General features: G+C 49.3%; 1 protein-coding gene and 1 pseudogene across 1 annotated transcript in view; one reads left to right on the top strand and one right to left on the bottom strand.

Moving 5' to 3' along the window:
* Positions 1 to 27,093, bottom strand: part of gpr158a (G protein-coupled receptor 158a) — a 777,085-nt gene that overhangs the window by 601,756 nt on the left and 148,236 nt on the right. The window lies entirely within an intron of this gene.
* Positions 26,075 to 26,194, top strand: LOC139264815 (5S ribosomal RNA; annotated as a pseudogene).

The raw sequence follows: 27,093 nt of genomic DNA, 5'->3' as shown, positions 1-27,093 counted from the left end.
TCCATCTCCAAGGACACCCTGGACCGGATGTAAGAGCGGAAGAGAGGCAGGCAGTCAGGTTGAACGACCCCCTCGACCGCCCGCTGCCTGGACCGGCTGATGGCACCCTTGGCCGTGCCCAGGAGCAGTCCTACGAGGAGGCCCTCGGACCTACCCGCTCCCCTCCGCACAGGGTGCCAAAAGATCAGGAGAGTGGGACTGAAGTGCAGCCAGAATTTCAGGAGCAGCCCCTTCAAATAATGGAACAGGGGCTGCAACCTTGTGCACTCAATAAAAACATGGAACACGGACTCCTCCAGACCGCAGAAATTGCAGGCGGCCTGGGAGTCCGTGAACCGGCTTAAAAATTTGTTGCACGGCACTGCTCCGTGCACCACCCTCCAGGCCAAGTCCCCGATGAATAGTGGGAGGACCCCTGCGTAGAGTGCCCTCCATCGGGGACCCCCGCCTCCTCCGGACGGCAAGATGGTACGCCATGGCGTGTCCGGACGGCCGGCGAGGATGGCAAAGTTGAGGGTGTGCAGGAGCAGCCCGTACAGGAAACCCCTCCGCGCGGAACTGAAAGGCATGGAGGGGATTTCCCCGAGGCGGCTCAAGTTGTGAGGCGCCGGCCCCCGAGGGAGGTTCCGGGGTTTGGCGCCGATGAGGAATTCCGTCCGGACGGGGGTCAGTTCGGACGGGATCTCCCCACGTGCTTGAGCCTCCTCGATGCACCTAACGGAGTCAGGGCCCAGAGCTGTTTTTTGCGACTCGATGGCATCGGCCGCGTGGCGGACGTTGGCAGAATTTAGGCGCCGCGCCAGCGTGTCTGGCGCCATCCAGCCCGCTCCTCCGCCATCGAGCAGGTCCCTGACCCTGGTCACCTCACCAGCCACAGCCCTCTCTTCCGACCGCCACATAAAACCTCGGCCGTGGAGGTACGGATTCCCGAGCAGCGGTTCCTGCAGGAGGGCCGCCACTCCAGCCGGCGGAGAGCTGCGCTTGGTGGAGACTTTGTTCCAGACCCTGATGAGTTCCCTGTAAAAGACAGGCAGCTCCCGGAGGGCGGTCCTGGCACCCCCCAAGTTCACAAACAGGAGCTGCGTGTCATAATTGAGGTCGAGCTGCTGGCGGAAGAAATACCTCGCCAGAGCGCACCACCTAGGAGGGGGCTCGACGTAAAGGTATCTCTGCAGGGTCTGAAGACGGAAAGTCGCGAGCTGGGCGCTGACGCACACCAACGACTGACTGCCCTCCTCAAGCGGGAGACTCAAGACCGCGGCAGAGACCCAGTGCTTCCTGTTGTTCCAGAAAAAGTCCACCAGCTTCTTCTGTATCTTGGCGACAAACGCAGGGGGAGGGGTCAAAGTGACCAGCCGGTACCACAGCATTGCGGCCACCAGCTGGTTTATGACTAGCGCTCGACCCCTGTAGGACAGCACTCGGAGCAGTCCTGTCCAGCGCCCTAGGCGAGCGGCGACCTTGGCCTCCAGCTCCTGCCAGTTCGCCGGCCAGGCTCCCTCGTCGGGGCTAAGGTAGACTCCCAGATAGAGGAGATGGGTCGTGCTCCAGGCAAAAGGCCTGAGCTCCTCCGGCAGGGAGTCCACCCGCCACTGACCCACCAGGAGTCCGGAACATTTCTCCCAGTTGATCCTGGCGGAGGACGCGGCCGAGTAAATCTCCTGGCACTCACGCATCCTCCGCAGGTCAGCGGGATCCTCTATCGCGAGGAGCACGTCATCGGCGTAAGCCGAGAGGACGACCTCCACGCCCGGCCCTTGCAGAGCCAGTCCCGTCAACCTCGTCCGCAAGAGGCGCAGGAAAGGCTCCACGCAAACGGCGTATAACTGGCCGGACATGGGGCATCCCTGGCGCACCCCTCTCCTAAAGCGAAGGGGCGCCGTCAAGGACCCGTTAACCTTAATCAGACACTTCGCGGCGGCGTACAAAAGTCGGATCCGGGCGACGAAATGCGTCCCGAACCCGAAAGCGCGCAGAGTTCCGAGCAGATAGTCGTGATCCACCCTGTCGAACGCCTTCTCTTGGTCGAGGGATAGGAAGGCGACCGACAGACCAGCCTCCTGGGAACAATGGATGAGGTCCCGGACCAGATGGATGTTATCGTGGATTGTCCGGCCCGGGACCGTGTATGACTGGTCGGGGTGGATCATGTGGTCCAGCACGGCACCAAGGCGAGCAGACATCGCCCTAGCGAAGATTTTGTAGTCCGTGCTGAGGAGGGAGACCGGGTGCCAGTTCTTAAGGAGGCGGAGATCGCCCTTCTTAGGCAGCAGGACGATGACTGCCCTGCGCCAAGAGAGGGGCATCTCCCCGGTCGCCAGACTTTCCCCCAGGACCCGCGCGTAGTCGCCCCCCAGGACGTCCCAGAACGCCCTGTGGAACTCCACGGTCAGCCCGTCCAGCCCCGGGGATTTTCCCCTCGAGAGCCAGGCGAGGGCACCGGTCAGCTCCGCCAGGCTTAGCGGAGCTTCCAGATTTTCGGCGCCCTCCGGGCTGACCTTCGGCAGGTCCTCCCACAAAACTCTACGCGCTTCCTCGCTGGACGGATCCGGAGAGAACAGAGCCCCGTAATATTCACGGGCCCTGTTGTTGACGCCCTCCGGATCCGAGACGAGAGAGCCGTCGTCGGCCAGCAGCGTCAAGAGCTGCTTACGGACACTCTGCCTTTTTTCCAGCGAGTAGAAGAAGGGGGAGCCGCGGTCCAGATCCCGCAGGAACCGGATCTGCGACCTCACGAACGCGCCTCGGGACCCGACGAGCTGCAGATCCTTCAGCGCGGCCTTCTTCGCTTCGTACACCGTCGCAGGGCCGGGTCCTGGACGACTTGACCGAGACGGGCTTCCAGGTCGAGCACCTCTTTTTCTAGGCGCCCGACTCTGGCCGCCCGCCTCTTGGTCGACCCCCTCGCGTACTCTTGACAGAAGACGCGGACGTGAGCCTTGCCCACGTCCCACCATAGCCTCAAGGAGGGGAAGCCCCCCTGCTTCCTTCTCCAGTCGGACCAGAATCGACGGAACGAGTTCTGGAAGCGCACGTCCTCCAGCAGCCGGTTGTTAAAGTGCCAGTACGCGGACCCCGTCCTCGCGCGGAGCGAAGCGAGCTCCGCCCACACCAGGTGGTGGTCCGAACATGGCACCGGCCGCATGGAGGCCGCCGGGACGCAGGAAACGTACGCCCGAGACACGTAAAGGCGGTCGACTCTAGACCATCCAACTCCAGGCCTCACCCAAGTAAAGGCGCTGGAGTCGGGGTGGAGATTTCGCCAGACGTCCACCAAGTCGAAGGACCCGACCAGGTCCCTCAACTTCTCCATCGCCGTCATGCACTGCGAGGCACCGGAGCGGTCCCTCGCCTCGAGGGTGCAGTTAAAATCCCCCCCGAGGACAATGCAGTCGCCGACGTCGACGGAGCCAAGAAGAGCGGACACCTCTTCAAAGAAGCGCGTTTGCTGCGGGCCGGGCTGAGGGGCGTACACGTTCACGAGATGGAGCGGCACATCCCCCAGGCGAACCGTTACGTGCAGCAAGCGGCCTGGCACGGGCTCCTTGACCCCCAAGATCTCCGGCTGAAAATGCGGGCCCAGCAAGATGGCCACCCCACTAGAAATGGCGGTGAGGTGGCTCATGCGGACCTCTCCTTGCCATTCCAGGAGCCACGTGGCTTCGTCTCCCGGAACGGTGTGGGTTTCTTGCAGGAAGCACACCGCATATTTCCCCTCCCGCAGGAGCAAAAAATTGTCAAATCTACGGCGTGCCCCTCTGCCGCCGTTGATGTTGAGGCTGGCTATGGTTATCTTCATGGCAAAAGCATAGTGCAACCTCTACCTTAACCTATTGTGGGGGAGGGAGCGGAGTCTTTTGTTGAACTCCGCTCCCTCCGCAGCCCAGCGAGGAGTCCCTCGAGCTCGCGCAGCTCAAGGTGTTGCGCCTTTGTCAAGGGCCCGCCCGCGGCCAAGGTTTTGACGGCGGCGCGGACGGACCCCTTGATCAGCTCTGGCTCGGACCATTTTTCCAGGGCCAGTCGGGCTTGGTCGCAGCGACCCCGGCTCTGGGCCAAAAAGTCCCGGAGTTCCTTTGCAGGAATGAGGATGGTCTCGGCGGCGGCTGCGAGCAGATCCACCGCCTCGCTGGCGGTGGTCTCTAGGTCTTCACCCGCGTCCCCCACCGAGTCCCCGTCCTCCTCCGGGAGGTGGCCGCCAGCAGCCGGCCCATCGACCGCACAAGGTACGGCAAATGAACCGGCCGCTCCAACCGGCCCTGGCTCTGCCCCGATCCCACCCCCAGGATCGTCGGCAGAGGAGTCCCCACTGGGCTCTTTTAAAAATGGTGCTGGGTCGGGAAATGACAGCGGAAGGGGTTCCCCCTCCGCCCCAGGAACTGGGGAACAAGGAGAGACCCGGCCATAGGAAATCCCCAGGCTCCCCAAGTGCACCAGCTCCAAAGTAAGGGGCGAGGGTGGGTGTTCCTCCCCCTCCCCGCTGCCACCCCCCGGCCCAGCATCTACAGTGTCATTAAATTTCTTAATAGTTTGTATTTCTGCCGGGTCGAGCGACTCCCGGGGGAAGTTGGGTATTGGCTGGGCGGGCTCAGGTTCGGCCTTTTCGGCCCCGCCCGCCTCAGTCCCCGGGACGACCGGCCCGGCGGCTACGCATTCCTCCGCGGTCCCCACGCCCCCCACGACAGGCAGATCTTCCACGCCATCCCCGGGAGGCTGAGGCTGGGCAGCCTCAACTGTCTCACCCTCCCCGGGGACAAACTCTTCCCGCCTACGGCGCTGCTTGGGGGCGCTGGTGGGGGACGCGGGACACGCGGCGGGCACCGACTCCTCCGCGGAGGGATGTTGTTCCCCCTCCGCCTCAACGGAGCGGCGCCTCCTTTTGTTCCTGGGGGTGCGCGGAGGCAGGGGGACCTCCATGTCTGCCGAGGCCTCCCGCTCCGCCCCCCCCTTTTCCTTTTCTTGCCCGCGCCCGAGCCCCTCTGCGGTATTGTTCAAGGGCTCGGGCACGGGCTCGGGGCACCCCGCGCTCGCCGGTGACGGGGTTGGGCTGAGCGCGGTGGTCAAATTATCTGGCGCACTGAGGGGACCCGCCTCTTGATGTTTTGCCTTCTTCCGCGCCTTCTTTTCGGTCGGACGCTCTCCCTCCCCCCCGCCGGAGGCCGTGAAAACAAAGGCCCCCGACGATGCCCGCGCACCCATGGCTCCCGGCATGCGGACGCAACTAGGGGGAGGGGTGGCGGCGGCGCCAGCCTTGGCCGCCTTCGGTGGTTTGGCGGCCTTGGAGGCGGGGCAGTTCTTGCGAACGTGCCCCACCTCCCTGCAGGCATGGCACCGCACGCCGTCCGACATCCAAAAGACGCGGTAGGCAGTCCCCTCGTGCACCACATTAAAGTTCCCCTCCGTCGTCTCCTCCCGCGCCAGCCGGACAAAGAGCTGGCGGCGGAAGGAGAACACGTGGCGCAGGCTGCTCTCCCTGAGGCCGAGCGGTATGGGGTTGATCCCCGACCTTACCTCCCCCAGTTGGTGTAGGTGAGGGAGGAGGAGCTCAGCGGGAACAAAGGGCGGGAAAAAACACAGTAAAAGGGAATATTATTTGAATGGGGAGAAATTACAACATGCTGCGGTGCAGAGGGACCTGGGGGTCCTTGTGCATGAATCCCAAAAAGTTAGTTTGCAGGTGCAGCAGGTAATCAGGAAGGCAAATAGAATGTTGGCCTTCATTGCGAGAGGGATGGAGTACAAAAGCAGGGATGTCCTGCTGCAACTGTATAGGGTATTGGTGAGGCCGCACCTGGAGTACTGCGTGCAGTTTTGGTCACCTTACTTAAGGAAGGATATACTAGCTTTGGAGGGGGTACAGAGACAATTCACTAGACTGATTCCGGAGATGAGGGGGTTACCTTATGATGATAGATTGAGTAGACTGGGTCTTTACTTGTTGGAGTTCAGAAGGATGAGGGGTGATCTTCTAGAAACATTTAAAATAATGAAAGGGATAGACAAGATAGAGGCAGAGAGGTTGTTTCCATTGGTCGGGGAGACTAGAACTAGGGGGCACAGCCTCAAAATACGAGGGAGCCAATTTAAAACCGAGTTGAGAAGGAATTTCTTCTCCCAGAGGGTTGTGAATCTGTGGAATTCTCTGCCCAAGGAAGCAATTGAGGCTAGCTCATTGAATGTATTCAAGTCACAGATAGATAGATTTTTAACCAATAAGGGAATTAAGGGTTACGGGGAGCGGGCGGGTAAGTGGAGCTGAGTCCACGGCCAGATCAGCCATGATCTTGTTGAATGGTGGAGCAGGCTCGAGGGGCTTGGTGGCCTACTCCTGTTCCTAATTCTTATGTTCTTATGTTCTCGTGTTAAAGAAGCCAACTTGATTATTGGAGCTGTCTGGGTGTTGGGACTAAGGTAAATTCTCTGGAGAAATGGATACTCGAAAACTCTTCTCCACAAGAGACATTAACATTACAACAATAACTCACAGATGGCCAGCCATCGAGCTGAACCGAGAAAAGCCATCTTCAACATGAATAAGAACAAAGGGGCCCACTACAGCCTGTATGCAAAAACCAAGCACAAAAGGACATTGCGATTACCAAGTTAATATTTCCATCAGGAAACAGATTAGAAGAGCAACCTACTCAAGACATGTTAACTTTTAACGAGCCTGCCAAAATATTACAAAGAAATGTCAAGCCCGCCAAATTTAAACAAAGAGTTCTGGACTGATTTGGTGTGAAGATTAGGACAACTCAAACCATATAACCGGCCTCCTGTTTTAACAGCGGGTATGCCATACTACACCAGTTGCCATACTACGCGTGTGCCATACTGCGCCTCTGTCATCAAGAAGGGAGAGAAACCAAAGCAACAGTTGAAAACTAACTTCTCCAGACGTCCAAAAGGAAGGAAGAACATCACCATCGTGGCAGCAACCGACCACAGCCAACTTGGCACCATCGAAAATCACCGTGATCGACCAATTTCAAAATGCAACTCCACAAGGAAGAAACCGAAGAATCGAAAGTTTCCATTCAACAATCTAAAGCCTGACTACCAACAGGTGAAAACATTACCTAAAGAGACTTTGAATCTATTTCTAACGAAGAAAACCGGGCACTTACCCCATAGATCCAAAACGCACCTTACCGCATCAGCGGTCTCAACCCAACTGAAGATTGCACAGTAAGAAGTCTTCTCCGATGTTCAGAGTACAGCAAGCAGAACCTACAGAATTCAATGAACCCCGAAACTGCGAACTACCGCTAACTGACCAGAAAGGATTGGTAAGCATAGTCCCTGCCTGCCCTGGAGTCTAACCTAGCTAGAATTAGGTGGTGGGAGGTGTAATTTTACTGTAACCCCCTTTGAATGTGTAATGTATTGTCCTTTATTGGAGTGATTATAAGTTTGGCATTGTATTTTCTTGTCTGTAATAAAATCAAAGTTCTTTTGCATCAAACCAGTTGTCCTTTGCACTTTATCACACCCCCCAAATAAACCCAGAGTCTAGAACCCAAGGGTGTGGGAGCGATTCGAACCGCTCAAGTAGGTCAGAGGTGAACCTGACCTCTGGGACCACCCCTTACAACTGTGCGAATTCTTCTGAAAAAAATTGCGGCCCATCAGTTCCTTTTGGGAGGCCATATGAAGAAAACAATCTTCGCAAATTGTCTAGTGTTTTACTCGTCGTTATTTTCCGCATCGGAAACACCTTTATCCACTTTAAATGGCTGCCAATCACAATGAACAATTGTTGTCCTTCAGCTCAGCAAAATCTACGTGATCTTTGTCACACTTTGGGAGGCCATTTCCAAGGTTGTGATGGTGGTTTCTTGCTTACCGATTGACATGTTGTACACTGACTAACAATGTACTCAATATCTTTATCTAAACCTGGCCACCATAAGTAACTGCATGTAAAACTTTTGGTCAAGCACATTCCCAGGTGCTGGTCATGAAGATCTCCGAACAATTTGGAGCTGAACTTACTTGGAATAACTACTCTTGCAGCCCACATGATACAATCTTTATCCACTGACAATTCATTCCTATGAATGAAGTATGGATGAATATATTTCTCTGATAACTGGTTTGGCCAGCCATTTGCTATGTAATCATACACCTTTGACATAACTGGGTCATATTTGGTTGCTCTACCAATCTCTTCAGCGGTGACTGGCAGTTCATCAATATATGAAAAATAGAACTCTTCTTCTACCTTAGAGATAATGTTCTCAGTTTCTAGTTTTTTGAATTCTTGCTCAACTTTCTCCTTGAGTGCGTATGGTACAGGACATGGCTTGCAGTAAACTGGTCTAGCGTCCTTCTGTACCCGGACACTCGCATTGAAGCCTTGGATCGGACTGCCTGTTTCACGGAACACCTTCGGATACTGTTTGATGACATCATCCTTCAATGCAAATCTTGTTTCAACATGAAAAATCTCATTCCAATCCAGCTTCAGTGATCCCAACCAATTTCTACCTATTGAGGCAGGCTTGTCCCCTGACGCTACTAAGAGAGGTAAGCTCTGAAACTGATCCTTGTATTTCACCGGTACGGTGATACGTCCTACAACAGGAATTTACTCTCCTGATTAACCTCGCAGCTCTATCTTCGACTTCTGCAATGGAAAATCACTCAACTTGTTGAGATATAGCAATTCCGGTACTATGTTCACGGATGCAGCAGTATCGATTTCCATGGGTATGCTGGTTCATGCAACATCTACTTGGATGACGATACTTCACAAATCGTTGTTAGGTACCCTTGTGCACCTGATGACGTGTATCTCCAGAACCTCCTCATCCTGTTGCTTCTCTTCAATGCTATGTAGTCTCTGGTGATTTCTACTTCTCGCAATGAACATTGGTTTATTCTTTAGTCGGCACACCTTCGCAAGATGCCCAGTTTTCTTGTGGTAGAAACACTCTGCTCAAACCTGTCCCTATAGAAAGGCAATGTGTTGTCCCAGACACCGATAGCACAACTTCAATGTATTGTTACCTTGGCCAGTTGCTGAGGCCTTGGCCTTTTACTTTTAACCTGAAGGTGATTCACTTCGTTTGTCTGATGACTGTAAATGGCAAAAAATTCTTGGGAGTATTGGTCGGCCATATCCATCGACATAGCTGTCTGACAAGCTAAATCAAAAGTGAAGTTAGGGATTGTCAACAACTTTCTTCTGATTGCTTCATTTTTCATTCCACAGACAAAGCAGTCATGTAATGCTTGGTCCTGAAAGTTTCCAAAATGTTCGTGGATGGATAGCTTTATTAAAGCTACAATGTACTCACTGATACTCTTGTCATGTAATTGATCTCGTATTCCAAAACAATAACTTTCAGCAATTTCCAAGGGCTCAGGACTGTAGTGTTGTAATCTCTGTCAGTGGCATGTCCTTTGGTTTAACAGGATCTAGCACATTTTTCAGGGTTTCATACACCTCGGAGCCTGCTTCAGTCATGAAAATAGCCTGTTTTCTTTCTAACTCCACCCGGTTATGGTTTTCATCATCGGGGACTTCGACGATACTATTTGCAGTGAACAACACTTCTAACCGCTCCACATATGCTCCAAAAGTCTCTGTCATGATGGAACTCACCCAAGCGCCTTATTATTCCCATAGGCACAGTGATCTGGACTCTGATGGTTCAGCCAAGTGTACTTGTAATTTACCTTGGATTTTTAGCTGCGCTGCAAAACAAAGAACCTCTCAAAGTCTCTTCTTGTTTGGTAGGAATCATCCACCAACACAAATTTCAGCTAGGGAATCCGATTATCTGATCCTATGTCGCCAATGTGATATATTCTTTACGACATCACTAAGCACACTGCGCACAAGATGGCTCTACAGGAACTTGTCATGTAACCTTGTCACATGATGCTTTTATTATATACATCAGCAGTTGCATGACCACAGTAGTCCACTAGACAGAGCAGCAGTCCAGTAGGGGGAGCTCTACATTACATTACCCTCAAACCCGTGGCACCTTATCGAAAGCCATTCATAGTACTGCTACACCTAGGATCATTCCATAAAAGCTACCAGAGCCAATGATCTTCCATTAGTGCAACTGCTGCAAAACCTTACAATCCACCCATCCTCACAATTGCTAAATCCCACATACCTCCTCCAATCTGATAAATATGGCCAAGCATCCTGCTGTGTAACTTGGGCTTTAACAAGATGTGAAGTAAAAACAATAAATGCATAAGTAAAGGAATCTATAATAATAAAGGTCACTACTTTACATATATTCTACACTACATAGGATGATACTCCAACTGTATCCCCTTGCTCACTGTGTGAAACACCCCAAGAGATCTGGTAGTGTGTTCTGTGACTACACATATACATGTATGTAATATATACCGAGAGAGAGGGAGGAACATAGGAAGATAACCTGCTCCATCATTCAGTTAGATCATGGCTGATCTGTACCTCAATCCGCCTTTGCTTATATCCCTCAATACCCTTAACTAACAAAAATCTAGCAATCTAAGATCCAGCACCCACAGCCACAGTGAAAAACTGCTTCCTGATTTCATTCCTAAATGGCCTAACTTTAATTTTCAGATTGTACCCCCGTGTTCTGGATTCCCACCAGAGGAAATAGTTTATCTGTATCTAATCTGTTGAATCCGTTCATCATTTTGGACACCTCAATTAGATCACCCCTCAACCTTCCAAATTCAAGAGAATACAAATCAAGTTTATGCCTACTGTCCTCATAATCTAATCCTTTTAATCTGATGAAGCTGCACTGTATGCCCTCCAAGGCCAATATATCCTTCCTGAGGTGCAGTGCCCAAAACTGAATGCAGTACTCCAGATGGGTTCTGACCAAGGCTGTGCAATCGAATCAGAGCTACTTCACTTTTGTATTCCAACTCCCTTGAAATAAAGGGCAATGTTCCATTAGACTTTCTGATTGCTTTTTGTACCTGTCTACTAGCTTTTAGTGATTTGTGTACTTTGACACCCGAATCCCTTTGCTCCTCTACAGCTCCCAGTCTCTCACCATTAAGAAAATATTCTGATTTGTCTTTCTCGGATCCGAGTATATATGAAAGGCCAGTTGTGTTTCATGTCAATTCTCTGAGCTGGTTTCATTTGCCATTATCATATAAGCGCAAGATTATAGCACTATAGGGATTTTATTTACGGACATGACATTGTCTTTCATATCACTGCTGAATTAAGGCATTTCAAATATGGCCAAAAATATACGATGGTGAATGAAGAACCTTAGCAGCATCAACAAGCTGATAATGAAGGTTATGGCTTAGAAAATCTTTAACCCCTTAAGAACCGAAGCATTTCTCCAGCTAGTCAAAGAGAACAATATTTCATATCAAATATTTGAAAATTATAACTTTAATATAATGTATGTGTAAGAGAATAACCTATAGAAGACATGAGATACATTTGTACATCTGAGCCTCTCTATAATCCAGTACTTGGGAGCTGGCCAAATTGTCCATTATAGGTGTTGTGTGCTATACCGTACTGACAGTTCTATTGCTTTCCTGTATAAGTTTTATGTAGATAGCATTTATACACAAAATCAATAGGATTTATTTATTTATGTACATTTTTCCATTTAGGCCGTCAGTACTGCCTCCTGCTACCACATTTCTTTGGCTGAGGAGAAACAGTGAATGATAAGTCACATCCGCTTCCAATACTGCTCCATAAATGACCAACTTCCACAAGGGGCGGAACTGATCCTACCAGCTTTCATTCTCCCACCATTGCCACCAGTCTAAGAGCCCAATCGCAAACTAGCAACAGCTGCATATTTGCTCATTCACCTCCAGCACCCACTGCCTGTCTCAGGGCACTTTGTGTCGCATGCACAAGAGATGCAACACCTGCCCTTTGCCTCCTCCCTTCTCACCGTCCATGGCACCAAATGCTTCTTCAGGTGAAACAACGATTTACTTGTTGTACTTTCAATTTATTTTTCTGTATTTGCTGCTCATAATGTGGTCTCCTCTACATTGGGGAGACCCAATGCTTTACGGAACACCTCCGTTCAGTCCACAAACGTGACCCCGAGCTTCCAGTTGCCTGTCACTTTAATTCTCCGCTCCACTCTCGCTCTGACCTCTCTGCCCTTGGCCTCCTACAATGTTCCAATGAAGCTCAACGTAAGCTCGAGGAACAGCACATCTTTTGATTAGGCACTTTACAGCCTTCCGGACTCAACACTGAGTTCTACAATTTCAGATCATAGCCTCTGCCTCCATTTTTTCGGACAGGAGCTGTTGATGATTTTGCTGGTCCGAGTTACACCTTCTCTGGATGCACATTTTGTTTCTTTACTTGTCCCATTACCATCTCCTTTTGCCTTGCCCCTTGATCCCTTTTGGCTTTCCACCCTATCACAGACCTTCTCTTTTGTTCTTTCCTCCCCTCCCTCTTTTTCCGACCTCTGCACTTGCTTAAAACTTGTTACATCTCTAACTTTTTCCATTTCTAACGAAGGTCATTGACCTGAAATGTTAACTTCGTTTCTCTCTCCACAGATGCTGATGCTGACTGCTGACTTTTTCCAGCATCTTTTGTTTTATTGCATATTGAAGGTACTTGAGTTTGAATGTCAAGTGGTGCTTAGGGTTTTGCACTCATTTTCTGATTGCGTTGTTAATGATCTACTGGTATATTATAACAATTTTTTCATGACTAAACCATAAATCCCAAGTTGCATAGTTTGGTATAATTGAACTAATTGGAGGGAAATTGGTTCTGGCCCGTTTTTGGGTGCACAGGCAGCGGGTCTCCAACAGCACTCGCCCCAATTGGGAGGTAGCTCTGAAATTGATCCTCAGGGCTCATTAACATTTTTTGCACGAGCTTCTGGAACCTGTCACTCTTCCCCAGGCACCTCGTGCATTTGAAGAGGGCAAATCTCAGGCTGCTTGCCTTGCTGGCAACAACCCGAAGAGAAGCCCTGGTTGGAGCAATGACTGGGGAATCGGTTGTTTTCCTTCTTCTCCTGACTCCAAAGGAATGTTCATTTAAAAAAAAAAGATTATTTTATGTAAATCTTACCTTTTGTTGGCACCAATGCTTCGGGTACAGCGCCACTCACTGAAATTTCCCAGAGGGGTCTTTAAATTGTGTTTATGTTACTGAACTGATAATCCGGAGGCTAGTATCAGTAATGGTGACCATGAAACTACCGGATTGTCGTAAAAACCCATCTTGTTCACTAATATCCTTTAGGGAAGGAAATCTACCGTCCTTACCCGGTCTGGTCTATATGTGACTCCAGATCCACAGCAATGTGGTTGACTCTTAAGTGCCCTAGCCTAGCAAGCCACTCAGTTGTACCAAACCACTACAAAGAAGTATAACAGCACTGTGGGAGTACCTTCGCTGTGGGAATGCAGTTGTTCAAGGAAGTACCTTCTCAAGAGCAATTCGGGAGATGGGCAATAAATGCTGGCCTTGCCAGTGGCGCCCATATCCCGTGAACAAATGAAAAAAAAAAATAGACATTAGGCTCCTCATTAACATTTGCAAAAGGACTAACGCCTGTTTTAGGCGGCTGCCCGGAACACCTAAGAAATAGGACTGATGAATTTAGCAATGGCCCAAACATACGGAGTCCCACTGCTAAATTTCTCAGCGTTGCACCCATTTTACACCTGAAAAATGCATAGTAATTTCTATCCCAATGACAGTTAAAAGTCTTCTCAACCAGGTGGCCATACATATGCAAAAATTGGCTTCAACATACCTAGGTTAGTGCCAAAACCATCAGGCTCCCATTCCTGACAGCTATTCAGCAACCCCGGCTGGTAGTACACATGTCTGGACACCAGGATAGAATCAGGCTGAGTTGTGATGCCCCCCAAGGTAAAACAGCCTGTTGATGCTCAATGTTAGGGCTCACATGTGAATGGTCAGCTGTTCAAAGCACCAGATAGTAATTGGTATCAGGGGAACCATACCCTATCAAGGAGTCAACACAAGAAATACAAATGGAAACAAAAAATGAAAATATGGAGTTGTAAAATTGTAATAATCATATAATGTGCGAAAGTAAAATCTAAACAACAATGTAAACAATATCCTAATTAAAGCTTAATATTGCTCTATAAAATATTGTGAGCCTGCATGTATGGCATTGACTGGGAATTTCAAAACGGACAATATCATATTAATTGCAAACTGTAATGTGTTCATATTATCTAATTTCAATAAAGTAATCAACATGATGTCCTGGAAATAGAAGATTTTAATTCTTGGTGTTTCTTGTTGCAATAATGAAGGTAGTGGTAGGACGTACTGTAATTGAGGACATCCTGTTTCACCAGCAAACAATTCCTGATCAAATATCACAGGATATACTTTCCGAGTGCTCAACTGCAATATTTTCAGACATAGTGACAGTGGGTGAGGTACCTCGCCACAAGTGAAGACTTGGGAAATCTACCCTAATAGGTCCAGATTCAGCATAATCCCGTCCCTCTACCAACAATGTGGGGCATTATATTAGAAAGCTTACACTGCATTGACTTTCTCAGTCAGATAAGCTGCAGGGATGTGTGAAATGGAAAAATAATTCAGTAGTGCAGTTGGTGTGTTTTTTTTCTGAGGTAGAAAAATCACAATGGGAGAGACAATCGAGCTGGACTACAAATTGGTACTTCACTGGTTAACACATTCTTTCTGAAATGTGTAGTTCTGATCCAAAGGTCAGAAACACCCAGAGGAAAATCTGAGAGAACATCTACCTGTACTGCTCTCAGAACAAAGAACATAAAAAAATAGGAGCAGGAGAAGGCCATTCAGTCCCTTGAGTCTGCTCTGCCATTCAATAAGAATAAGATCACGGCTGATCTTCTACCTCAGCTCCACTTTCCTGCACTACCCCATTTCGGTTGACTCCCTCCTTCTTAGGCAGTCTCTCGCAGTCAAGGATGACTTGCTTCCAAACTAAAAATGAGTTCTCAGGTGACTGATGAGTCCGATGCGGGACCTATAGTCTCTGTCACAGGTGGGGCAGATAGGTGGTTGAAGGGACATCGGTTGAAGGGATGGGTGCATGGGGTGCTTGAGTTGTCGTGCGTTCCTACCACTGTTTGTGCTTGGTCTCCGCTTGCTCCTGACAAAGAGACTCGAGGTGTTCGGCGCCTTCCCGGATGCTTCTCCTCCACTTTGAGCGGTCTTGGGCCAGGGATTCCCAGGTATTGGTGGGGATGTTGCACTTTTTCAAGGAGGCTTTGAGGTTGTCCTTGAAGCATTTACTCTGCCCACCGGGGGCTCGCTTGACGTGCCAGAGCTCAGAGTAGAGCACTTGTTTTGGGAGTCTTGTATCAGGCATGCGGACGATGTCGTCCATCCATCGGAGCTGATCGAGCGTGGTCAATGCTTCGATGCTGGGGATATTAGCCTGAGCAAGAACACTGACGATGATGCACCTATCCTGCCAATGGATTTGCAGGATTTTACGGAGGCAGCATTGGTGGTACTTCTCCAGTGCTTTGAGGTGCCTTCTGTACATAGTCCATGTCTCTGAAGCATATAGGTAGGTGGGTATCACTACTGCTCTGTAGATCATAAGCTTGGTGCCAGGTTTGAGGTCCTGGGCTCTCTTCCTCAGGCGACCGAAGGCTGCGCTGGCACACTGAAGGCAGTGTTGGACCTCGTCGTCGATGTCTGCCCTTGTTGACAGTAGGCTCCCGAGGTATGGAAAATGGTCGACATTGTCCAAGGCCTCATCATGGATTTTGATAATTGGGGGGCAGTACTGTGTGGTCGGGGCAGGTTGGTAGAGGACCTTTGTCTTACGGATGTTTAGCGTAAGGCCCATGCTCTCGTACGCTTCGGAGAAGATGTTGACGATGGTTTGGAGCTCAGCCTCCGAGTTTGCGCAGACGCTAGCATCGTCTGCATTCTGTAATTCAAGGACAGAGGATGGGATGACCTTGGAACTGGACTGGAGGCAACGGAGGATGAAAAGTTTCCCGTTTGTTCTGTAGATTAGCTCCACTCCAGCGAGGAGCTTACTGAGGGTGAGATGGAGCATTGCAGCAAGGAAGATCGGGAAGAATGTTGGTGCAATGACACAGCCTTGCTTGACCGCGGTCTGTACGTGAATTGGGTCTGTAGTGGATCCATTGGTCAGAATCACGGCTTGTATGCCATCGTGAAGCAAGCAGAGGATGGTGACAAACTTTTGAGGGCAACCAAATTTGAGGATGCTGTATAATCCCTCACGGTTGATAGTGTCGGAGACCTTTGTGAGGTCAAAGGCGGCCATGTACAGAGGTTGGTGCTGTTCCCTGCATTTCTCTTGAATTTGATGCGCGGTGAAGATCATGTCCATTGTGCCCCTTAGTGGGCGAAATCCACATTGCAACTCTGGGAGGAGCTCTTCAGCCATAGGGAGAAGGCGATTGAGGAGGATTCTTGCAATGACTTAATATCCAAAAATCTATCGATCTTTGTCTTGAATATACTCAACGACTGAGCCTCCACAGCCCTCTGGGATAGAGAATTCCAAAGATTCACTACAGCATCAGCAGAAGCGTAATGAGCCCAAGGACTTCCTTAAGTGCAGTAATTCCTGTGATTCCATAGAAATTCAGGCAATATGATTCCAATTACAAAGTTATTGGACAAATAACACAACAATAACAGTTAGCAATTATCTAGAGCCTTAACATAGAAACACATCCACAAGGTGTTTTACAGTGGGATGTGAAAAAAAGGAAAGTTTAAAAAGAAAATTAATAAATTACATTTTCAACGCACTTTGCCCCACTTTGATAGCATTTATGTAGCTGGTAATAGGATGGCAGGCTCATCCCACATTAGCAGTCACCGGGCCCGAACAATGGAATCATAGTTCCCAGTGCACCCAAAAGAAGAAGAGGTTAGGAAGAGTTACCAAAAGTTTGGTTAAAGAGACTGTTTTTAAGAAAGAACGTAAGAAATATGAGCAGGAGCCGACCATTCGGCCCCTTGAGCCTGCTCCGCCATTCAATAAGATCATGGCTGATTTTCTACCTCAACTCCACTTTCCTGCACTATCCCCGTATCCCTCGATTCCCTCAATATCCAAAAAATCTAGCAATCTATGTCTTAAATATACTCAACAACTCAGCCTCCACAGCCCTCTGGGGTAGAGAATTCCAAAGATTGACCACCCTCAGTGAAGATATTTTTCCTCATCTCAGTCCTAAATGGCTGACCCCTTATTCTGAGACTGTGACCCATTTCTAGACTCCTCAGCCTGGGGAAACATCCTCCCTGTGAGAATGTTGTATGTTTCAAAGAGATCACCTCACATTCTTTTAAATGCTAGAGAATATAGGCCTAGTCTACTCAATCTCTCCTCATAGGACAATCCCCCCATCTCTGGAATTAGTCTGGTGAACCTTTGTTGCACTCCCTCTTTGCAAGTATATCCTGCCTGGAACAGCTGCTTCAAGAACAGCAGTCGGAAGTGGACTGCAAGCAAGTCAGCTGCTCATGCTCTCAGTCAATGAATGGTGTGAGGGGGAAAAAAACATCAGGAGGCAATGACAAGGTACAATAATAGCAAGAAAGCACCTGAAGTTCTTTATAATCGATTGAAATGTGTTACGGAGCTGCATTTAAGAATTGTGTTAGATTTACAAGTAAGACTGTGCAGGTCAAGCAAAAGGTATACAATCTTTTTAACAGTTCGCTGACTGTAATCCCCTTCACTACACTTAAGTAAGATGCTGCTGTAACCAGTCACTGAATGCAAGACACACAATTACCCTTTAAAATCTGTTATTCAGCTACAGCTAGACTCTGGAGAATGTAATGAGTGTCTCCTCCCTCCATTATCTACAAATCTTCCAGGATTGACATAACATTGTGGAAAAAAAAGGCAGTGTAAAATCTTAAGCAAACACAGCATTGCATGTGACATTTAGCAAGTCCTTGAAAAGGGACTGCTTTTGACTGTGCAGCACAAATCTATCTCGGGAATAGTTGATTCTACAAGGTCTTCAGCACACTATGCACCAATAATGTGATCCTGGCACAGTGGCATTGGGAGCTATAAGCTGACCTCTACCCATGATGCAAGGTCAGCTCATTTGCACATTTAGATAAAACTGGCAGTGCAGAGCACACGACACGCTGGGAGCGTACCAAGGTTGCAGGCTCGGGATTTCCTCTGTAGGCTTAAGCATGTAATATTACAGGGCTCAGGCTTTTCAACGCATTATTGGCTCCTCTAATTGTGGTTCACCAGGGCTCAACATCAAAATAGTGTTTTGTTTCATAGAAAAACAGTAGTTTAATAATGACTTCGACGGTGTGATTTGTTGCAGTCAAATTACTGCCGTCAAGGTCTTAGCACTAGGTTGGAAATATTGTGTTTCATGATTTTTAGTCAATTCTCTATTTAATCTACAAAATACCTGCTGGTCAATTAAAAAAAGGGGAGCACACTTTGGGGGGAGGGCGGCGGGGGGTGGGTGCAGTGAAATTGCAGCCGTTGAAGAATCTCCAATGAAGCATACCCGATGCCTGCTCCGCACAGTGTTGCCCAATTTGTCAGAGGGTCCCTAAAACAGGCGTTAACATTTAGAAACATAGAAAATAGGTGCGGGGGTCTGTCATTCGGCCCTTTGAGCCTGCACCACCATTCAATATGATCATGGCTGATCATGCAACTTTAGTACCCCATTCCTGCTTTCTCTCCATACCCCTTGATCCCTTTAGCCGTAAGGGTCACATCTAACTCCGTTTTACACATGTAAGGGATCTAACACTTGTTTTAGGTAGCCGCTGAGGCAGGTAGCAAGCCCCCATGATGTTGTCAGTGTGTGCCCTGGGGAGTTTTAACTGCTAGCCTCTTGTCCATTTAACTAACGGGCTGCTCACGTGCTCGTGTCAGGAATCGGGCAGCTCGCCCGTGTGTGCCGTATAATTTCCAGTGTGGCCTCCAAGGCTTATTTACAGTGGAAATGCATCTCTTAAAGAGTGGTTGCATTCCCTGCTCTTATTTTTACTTCTCCAACTGTTGAAGAAATGTTGGCCCCGCGCCCCCCACCACCCTGATTTTCCACGATACGTTTAAATTGGAAGTTGGCAAAATAGGTCATACTGGGTGAAATGGAATGTGCCCTCTCAGTTGTTGACCGAGCATAATGTGGCTTGCGTTGAGAAGGACATGCCAGGTTCGAAATCTACCCGGATCGAGCACCTCTGGGAGCTCTCCATTGGGTAAGAATCATATTGCATAGAAGGAAGCCATATAAATGCATGTTCGTTTGTTCCTTCTCTTGTTTGTTAGTTTTACCAAAATAAATGGGATTTACCATAAATACTAAGAACACATACAGGTGAAAATAGCTTTCTCTTTATTGTAGCCAATGTTATCTAAATAACAAAAACTGAACTCCGAGCATCACACGTAGGACAATAAATTCCTTCCACCCAAAGCATGTCTAATCACAATAAAGTCATTTATTTGTCAAAGAAATGTGCCGCATACATATAGAATGAACAAAGAGGAACTGGCAAGTGGACCCAAGAGTAATAAATGTCCACATCTAGACAATGTTGTTTAGTAATTTAAAAATATCTAATAAAATTCTGGGATTGACAGAAGTCGACAGAGATAGGTTAAGACTTTACGAATCATGAGTCAGATCTGACTTGGAGTACTGTTCAAGTTCTAGACTTCTTCCTTCAAAAAGGATGTGCCCTTGAATGATTTAAGTTTTTTTTGCATTCCAGAACCTTTTTGGGTATTAATCACCCATTGTGTTAAGAGGAACTTTGTGACATAGTCCTGAAGTTGCTTTTTAGTAGTTTATATCCATGTTCTGTAGTTTTGTTTTAATTTAAAATAGTGCTCTGGGTTAACCGGCTCTATTTCACGTAATATTCCAGATCATAAGGTCCCTGTCTCATCTTCTTTCGAGGTTGAAGAGCTTTTCTAACCTTTCCTTATAAGCCAGTCCTCTGACAACTAGCAAGCCTCACAGCCCTTCTCTGCATCACTTCCAAGTCTGATAATGACTTGAAAAACTGAGGATGTGGGAGACATAAGGGATGGAACTTTGAATGTTGGTTGGAGCATAAAACGGCAAGTGGTAGATTGGCCCCCGCCCTGTTAAACACCCCATCTGATTTTCCCTTCCATTGATTCCATAGAATGAAACATTGGATGGGTGCCTAACAGGGGGCCAATCCGCCACTGCGTTTTACACCCCATCAAAGTTCAGAAGTATGGTCTGAAATTCTGTCAGTACTGACCTCTGCCTGCTTTGTGGGTGGTATAATACTAAGCCAGGTAGGCTAGAAGGACCAATGGCACTGACTGCGGTATAAATTGTGGACTCCACCAATTCAAGTAGGCTGAGGTTTGACGACTGTGTAAAAGCGACACCCAAGATATGCAGGGATGGGGACGGTGGAGAAAATGATGGGGAAGGATGTAGGCCCCAAATTAGTAAGAATTAGACAGAAACACGGGGCAGAAACTAGCTGGTGAGGGAAGAGAGGCTTGGGCATGGGAAAGTGAGGGTGAAGAGTAGGTGGGGCATGAGGGGAAGGCAGCTATAAAATACTTGGGAGGGAGACTGAAACATGGTGTAGCAGCAGGATATAAAATCTTCTTCTGTTGTTTAAAGGAGTACTGGAGGAAGCAGGCAACCTGACAGCATCTCCTCTTAACGGACAGAAGGGCTGGCTTCTTTGGGGTCAGGGGACTGGAGACAAAGGGACCAAAATTCAGTAGCACCTCATTTGGGACGATAACTTTTACAAGATGGCCATTTTGTGAGATGGCCTGCAAAATTGTGGGAAATTGGACACTTTTCCCTCAAATGCAGCAAGGCGGTATCTGAGGTGCTAATGACTTCAGTGGGGCGCTGCAGGAGCGCTATTACCGGGGCTGCACCTAATTTCACCTGATTTACATTCACTGATAGAGACTGCTGTTCATTCCAGTTCTTAAAGGGGATGTCTTTTAGGCAGCACTTGGTCATTCTCATCATTTTTTCAGTTGACTGACCTACAAGGAAGATGTGCGATGGCTTTTGCAAGGCGTTATGCAAGCAGCACTCGGTTTAGCAACCTGGCGTTAGAGACATTGGTGGGGGCAGTCGAGGGAAGCAGGGAGGCACTGTTCCCTCCGTTTGTGAGATGGCCTACTCCACAGGCTTTTAGGGCCATGTGGGCAGAGATGGCTGTGTAGATGTCGGGCAGCACAGTGGTGGATAGCTTTTGGTGTCTCGTATCCAGCATGCGGACAATGTGGCCTGCCCAGTGGAGCTGATCAAGTGTGGTCAGTGCTTCAATGCTGGGGATGTTGGACTGGTCGAGGGCACTAATGTTGGTGCGTCTATCCTCCCAGGGGATTTGTAGGATCTTGCGGAGACATCATTGATGGTATTTCTCCAGCGACTTGAGGTGTCTACTGTGTATGGTCCATGTCTCTGAGCTATACAGGAGGGCGGGTATTACTACAGCCCCGTAGACCATGAGCTTGGTGGTAGATTTGAGGGCCTGGTCTTCGAACACTCTTTTCCTCAGGTGGTCAAAGGCTGCGCTGGCACACTGGAGGAGGTGTTGCCTTCATGGCAAACGAGCCAATGGTGGGCAGAGGAAACGTTACAAGGACACCCTCAAAGCCTCCCTGATAAAGTGCAATATCCCCACTGACACCTGGGAGTCCCTGGCCAAAGACCGCCCTAAGTGGAGGAAGTGCATCCGGAAGGGCGCTGAGTGCCTCGCGTCTCATCACAGATTGCATGCAGAAAACAAGCGCAGGCAGCGGAAAGAACGTGCGGCAAACCTGTCCCTCCCTCCCTTACCCACAACGACCGTCTGTCCCACCTGTGGCAGGGACTGTGGCTCTCGTATTGGACTGTTCAGCCACCTAAGGACTCATTCTAAGAGTGGAAGCAAGTCTTCCTCGATTCCGAGGGACTGCCTATGATGATGATGATGAGGTGGATAGAACACCCACACAGTGTCGCAATAAATTCAATTACCTCACTTGGCTGGTCAAAGTGAGTACATGGTTTTCACAACTCTTACATACCAGCCTCTGAGCCTCTGTCTGTGCACTCTGCAAACCAGCACTTAACCCAGCAGGCAACCATCTACTCACACTCACAGCCTCATTTCATGCCTTGCCTAAATTCACAGCTATTTAACCATGGCAGGCATATCTTCCACATACATAACTGGACTCTTATTCACAAAGTTTCCTTTCTTTTGCAGGCCAAGATGGCACACAACAGGATACACAGCAGACTGGAGGGGCGGGGGGAGGGAAGCTGAACTGCGCCAGCTTTCCGACCTAGAGGAGCGAGTGCTGGGGCTCATTGGCCCGCAGGAGGTGATCCCCATGACTGTTGGAGACGTTGAGCCCACTGTGGGCAGCAATGTATCTTAATCCCCTCTTCTCATCTCACTTCTCCCTTCAACCAGAAGTCCTTATCACTTTCCACCTCCTCATTCTGCCTGACTTCCTTGCTCCATTCCTGCCCCTCTGCCCTCACCTTAACGCGACTCTTGTGCCATTTATGCTTTCAGATAATGAGCCAGCAGATGAGCAGCTCATGCCTGAGTGCCACCCCCCTCCCCCCGACCCCCCAACCCAGTCACGAGGGAGAAGAACAGGGGGGGGAGGAGGAGGAGGAGCTAAGCACTGCATCACTGCTTCTCTCGCCTGCAGACACCAACTCAGATACTGGCACTACGCGGTTATTAGAGGATAGTTTAGTAGATGCGTATGCACTGGGTGGTGCACCGGGGCCTAGCAGGCTGCAGCAGGGACAAGGGGAAAGGGAAGCTCGGGAGCCATTGCCCCAGAGGGTGAGTTTGCACATGAGTTCTGCTGGACAGGACTCAGATGAAGATGTCGATGGAGAGGCGTTCACACAAAGGGTGATGGCTATGCACGCCGACATGATAGGTGCAATGGCAAGGGTGCCCAAGAGCCTGTCGCAAGTGGTAAGGAGCGTGGAGTCCGGCTCCCATATTGTAGACAGCTCTGCGCACACCATGGAACCCATCATTGCACGTCAGTGGAGCCTGGCCCTGCTGTCGTCTCTCAGGATGACAGCATTCCTGATCCCACCACTGCCATTCCGCCATTGCACTTGTCATTGCCTGTCATCCAGCCAGACCAGACTGCCGCCACCCAACCCTGAGGTGATGCAGTCTGCAGCCGGGCCTTCCAGGCCGAGCACTGGTCGAGGGCGTCCTACAAGATCATCTGTAGTCTCTGGCCCTGACACACAGCAGCCTTGCACCAGATATGCTGCAGCCACAAGGAAGACACTGCGGAGAAGTAGTAGAGTAGCTGGATGAAAAAGGGGCTATAAGGAAATGCACAAGGGTGATGACTAAATACACTGTTATACATTTTATTGTTTCATAAATGGTCATTGGAATGTTTAATGTTTGCTGTTGTCTCTCATTACAGTGCTGGGGATTTGGTATGGAAGGGCAAATTGATGTGGTGATTGGGACATCCACAAGAACCGGGAAGTGGGATGTAAATCAGTGGAAACGAGCTCTGATGAGCTGGCCACAGACCTCCCTTGCAGGATTGCGATGGACTTGCTGCCTCTTCCGTCATGGATGTTGCTGCTGCAGCTCCTCCTCATCCTCCTGCTGTTGCTCCTCTTCTTGGTCCTCCTCCTGAGGTGGTGCGGCTATGCCTGGTGGCAATGGCTGTGCCTTCATGATGGCCAAGTTATGCATTATGTAGCAGATGACGCCGAATAGGGACAGCCGCTCAGGCAAGTACTGGAGGACTCCTCCCGAGCGGTCAAGGCAGCGGAACTGTTGCTTCAGCACTCCGATGGTCTGCTCAATGATGTTCCTGGTTGCAGCAGATGGCAGAGTTCTGTGACCACGTCCTTCCTGAAACGCAGCGTTCGCACACACTGCTCTTCAGTGAAATTGATGTAGGAGAACTGCTGCCGGAATAACCGGGGAGATCAAGGCCTTCTGTTGTCACCCCAATGGTGCCTCCTTCCTCTGGCAACATCTTGATGTGCTTCTCCCTGTGCTTCTCTGTGACTCTCCCTTTCCCTCTCGCTGTGCCTTTTTCTGTGTCTCTCCCTGTGACCTGCTCCATGGGCCTCTCCCTGTGCTAGGATCTCTCTTAGTCGTAGCTTTTCTCGCTCCCTCTCTTGATGCTTTTCCCTCTGCAATTGGCAGCGCCATTGTCTTCGGCGAAGCATTCTCTGACGGTGAAATCGGAGCAGGCGGCCGAGTGCCAGCACAGCCCCAATGAAGTGACAGAAATGGTACAACGTCGAAAACTGCACACAATACTCAAGGTGTGTACTTAAGGAAGTGGTCCTAGAAATAGTAGATGCATTGGTGGTCATTTTCAAAAATTCCATGGACTCTGCATCAGTACCTATGGATTGGAGGGTAGCTAATGTAACTCCACTTTTTAAAAAAGGAGGGAGAGAGAAAACAGGGAATTATAGATCGGTTAGCCTGACATCGGTGGGGGGGAAAATGTTGGAATAATTTATTAAAGATGTAATAGCAGCGCATTTGGAAAGCAGTGACAGGATCGGTCCAAGTCAGCATGGATTTATGAAAGGGAAATCATGTTTGACAAAACTTCTAGGGTTTTTTGAGGATGTAACTGGTAGAGTGGATAAGGGAGAACCAGTGAATGTGGTGTACTGACGTGGATAGAGAACTGGCTGGCAGACAGGAAGCAAAGAATGGGAATAAACGGGTCCTTTTCAGAATGGCAGGCAGTGACTAGTGGGGTACCGCAGGGTTCAGTGCTGGGACCCCAGCTATTTACAATATGCATTAATAATTTAGACGAAGGAATTGAATGTAATATCTCCAAGTTTGCAGATGACACTAAGCTGGGTGGCGGTGTAAGCTGTGAGGAGGATGCAAGCGGCTGCAGGGTGACTTGGACAGGTTAGGTGAATGGGCAAATGCATGGCAGATGCAGTATAATGTAGATAAATGTGAGGTTATCCACTTTGGTGGCAAAAACAGGAAGGCAGATTATTATCTGAATGGTTGACAGATTAGGAAAAGGGGAAGTGCAATGAGAGCAGGGTGTCATGGTACATCAGTCACTGAAGGTAGGCATGCAGGTACGGCAGGCAGTAAAGAAAGTAAATGGCATTCTGGCCTTCATAGCGAGAGGATTTGAATGTAGGAGCAGGGAGGTCTTACTGCAGTTGTACAGGGCCTTGGTGAGACCACACCTTGAGTATTGTGTGCAGTTTAAGTCTCCTAATCTGAGGAAGGACATGCTTGCCATTGAGGGATTGCAGTGAAGGGTCACCAGACTAATTCCCGGGATGGCAGGATTGACATATGAAGAAAGACTTGATCGACTAGGCTTATATTCACTGGAATTTAGAAGAAGAAGAACATAAGAACATAAGAACATAAGAATTAGGAACAGGAGTAGGCCATCTAGCCCCTCGAGCCTGCTCCGCCATTCAATAAGATCATGGCTGATCTGGCCGTGGACTCAGCTCCACTTACCCGCCCGCTCCCCGTAACCCTTAATTCCCTTATTGGTTAAAAATCTGTCTGTGACTTGAATACATTCAATGAGCTAGCCTCAGCTGCTTCCTTGGGCAGAGAATTCCACAGATTCACAACCCTCTGGGAGAAAAAATTCCTTCTCAACTCGGTTTTAAATTGGCTCCCCCGTATTTTGAGGCTGTGCCCCCTAGTTCTAGTCTCCCCGACCAGTGGAAACAATCTCTCTGCCTCTATCTTGTCTATCCATTTCATTATTTTAAATGTTTCTATAAGATCACCCCTCATCCTTCTGAACTCCAACGAGTAAAGACCCAGTCTACTCAATCTATCATCATAAGGTAACCCCCTCATCTCTGGAATCAGCCACGTGAATCGTCTCTGTACCCCCTCCAAAGCCAGTATATCCTTCCTTAGTAAGATGACCAAAACTGCACGCTGTACTCCAGGTGCGGCCTTAACAATACCTTATACAGTTGCAGCAGGACCTCCCTGCTTTTGTACTCCATCCCTCTCGCAATGAAGGCCAACATTCCATTCGCCTTCCTGATTACCTGCTGCACCTGCAAACTATCCTTGTCTGAAAACGCCCGATCTCGTCTGATCTCGGAAGCTAAGCAGAGTCAGGCCTGGTTAGTACTTGGATGGGAGACTGCCTGGGAATACCAGGTGCAGTAGGCTTTTCCCCCTCTCCTTTTATAGGGGGCACTGGAAAAAAGGAAAAATTTGATTTTAGTGCCCAAAAAAAAACCCACAAAAAAAACCAAAAAAAACAAAAAAGGGCCTTGTAAATGTCTTGTGTGTGTCATCCAGGTCGGGTGGCACGGATACATGTTTTATGTTTTGCAGGTTAACTCAAAAGAGTTTCATGCACAAGGAACCAATCGTAGAGCAGTGGAGGCGTGTCCTGCTCAGTTGGAGCTGTGAGCAGTGAGAGAAGGAGCTAGCAACTTGTGCTCCTGCCTGGAGAGCCCTGAGACCAGCCCAGGAAGAGAAGGAAGGAAGGGGCTTCACCTTCAACTTTTATCCAGAGGGAGAGGAGGAGAACAGAAAACTTTAACAACTTTACCATTTCTGCAAGGAGTTGGAGAGAGGGGGAAAAACCAACAACATCCAGTGTGGAAGGAGGGAGACTCTACATTCTACAGGTGGGTGTGGGTGCATTTCCCAAAAAGACTTTGTTGTATCGCTGGGGGGAGGAAAGAAGACCACTGAGGGCCGGAACATCGCGGGGGGTGTGTGTGTGTGTGGTAGTGTGCGTGGGGGCCGTGCTTACAACTAGGCCCCCCCCACAATTGGAACCCCCCCCACCCCCCCACATTTGCCTAGCCTGGGATAGCTGGAGCTACCAGCCTGAAGATTGTTTAAATCACCAATTAACATCATTAGGAGTGTGTGCCTGGTGGCTCTAGCTACCCCAGGTGAAGACGTCTTCTCCCCCCACCTGAAGACCAACCCAAAGACTGTGCTTGTGTGTTTTGCCATCTGGGGAGTGCACCCACCCACAGCTGCGAGGGGAGACCTGCCCTCGCAGTCGTCCCCCCCTTCCCACCCCCCTCTCTCTTTCTCTGCTACTCTGT

This window comes from Pristiophorus japonicus, chromosome 5, assembly GCF_044704955.1.
Source record: "Pristiophorus japonicus isolate sPriJap1 chromosome 5, sPriJap1.hap1, whole genome shotgun sequence".
In the NCBI taxonomy this organism is placed as follows: domain Eukaryota; kingdom Metazoa; phylum Chordata; class Chondrichthyes; family Pristiophoridae; genus Pristiophorus; species Pristiophorus japonicus.
The sequence above is the reverse complement of the archived record's forward strand: the minus strand, read 5'-3'. Positions and strand labels throughout refer to the sequence as shown.